The following is a 1464-nucleotide window of genomic DNA, read 5'->3' on the forward strand; positions in this document are numbered from 1 at the left end:
CAAAGAGGCACAAAATCACTTTCACAGACTTTTTCATTAAATTTATACTGTGAAGATTTTTTTATTGACAGTTGTTTTTCTAATTAGCATACGGGTTCTCTTTTTCTTTCTCTTTCATCACTTTCTTTTTTTATGCTATTATTATTTATATTTTTACTTACTTTACTGTATATTCTATATTTTTTTAACGTATTTTGTTTTGTCCGTGTAAGTTATATTTGTTCCCCTTCTACCCTGTCATTCTCGAGAGGAGTAAACAAAGTAAGAATTTCATTGTACTCTAGTACATATGACAATAAAGCTCTTGAATCTTGAAGATGAACGAAGGTACTACGGGTTTGGAACGACATGAGGGTGAGTAATTAATGACAGAATTTTCATTTTTGGGCGAACTATCCTGTTCTAAGATTTGGAAAGCAACATAAGAAAAACTTCCCATCTTAGTATTAAGTTACAAATAGTGCTGGTTTGTGTGAATTTTCTGTAAATGTGGTAATATGTTAATAACACAAAAGACTCTGCTCACCTCAGTATCTCCAGTTTACACTGAGGATCCTCCAGTCCATCAGAGAGCTGCTTCACTCCTGAGTCTCCTAGTTTATTCCATGACAGATCAAGATGTCTCAGGTGTGAGGGGTTTGATCTCAGAGCTGAAGCCAGAGCAGCACAACCTTCTTCTGTGACAACACAACCCCACAAACTGCAAAAAAACAACAACAACAACACACTCTTCACTCTCTGAAGCAATGCCTGGTCTCTGTTTAGGAAGTCAGTGGTGTATTTTAAATATGGATGCAAAGAAATTTCAGCTACCAAAGAAATTTCAGCCAAAACTGTAATTTTTGGTTTAGGGCCAAAAGGGCCCAGTACTGGTGGAACCCTTCAATGGGCTGAATTGGAACGTCCTAAGCCCTTGATTACTTGGAACCCGCTATGGAATTGATTTATTATTTACTTATTTATTTTTTATTCTTTTCTCCCTCATACAGTAAATCACCATAAGAAGCCCTCTCTCACCTGCGATTGAGTTTACAGTGTATCGTTTTCTGTTCTGTGTCATTTTTTTGAGATGCAAGCATCACAACAGAAGTTGTACAAACATGTCCTGTTCTGTAGTTTTGCATTCTTAATGTGTCTTCATGAATGTGTTCATCCCTGGCCCTCAAGGTCCACTTTCTTGCAGAGTTTAGCTCCAGTCTTGATCAAAATATCTATCATCTAGATCAAGATGAGTCTAGATCTAGATCTAGAGAGTGTTTTGCTCTCGTTTTTGTATGTTTTTCCTGTTTCTTTGTTTCTCAAACACGATCAGTTTTACCAGGGATGAACTGCTGAACTACGAACTTCTTCTGCTCTCCCGGACAAATAAGGATTTTTCACACTCTGCTGCTCTGTGTTTCATGGAAACCTGGCTGAAAGACGCCATTCCGGACAGCGCGTTGAGTCTGCCGGGCTTTCAGCTGT

The 1464-nt window shown here is 38.0% G+C and overlaps 1 long non-coding RNA gene across 1 annotated transcript in view; it reads right to left on the reverse strand.

Moving 5' to 3' along the window:
* LOC107663472 (uncharacterized) overlaps positions 1-696 on the reverse strand; it is a 9964-nt gene extending 9268 nt beyond the window's left edge. Inside the window, exon 1 of the long non-coding RNA XR_001631333.1 lies at positions 527-696. This is a non-coding gene — a long non-coding RNA (uncharacterized LOC107663472). The remainder of the gene's footprint in view (positions 1-526) is intronic.
* Positions 697-1464: the final 768 nt, after the last annotated feature.

This window comes from Sinocyclocheilus anshuiensis, unplaced genomic scaffold (genome assembly GCF_001515605.1).
Source record: "Sinocyclocheilus anshuiensis isolate Anshui unplaced genomic scaffold, SAMN03320099.WGS_v1.1 scaffold5510, whole genome shotgun sequence".
NCBI lineage: Eukaryota > Metazoa > Chordata > Actinopteri > Cypriniformes > Cyprinidae > Sinocyclocheilus > Sinocyclocheilus anshuiensis.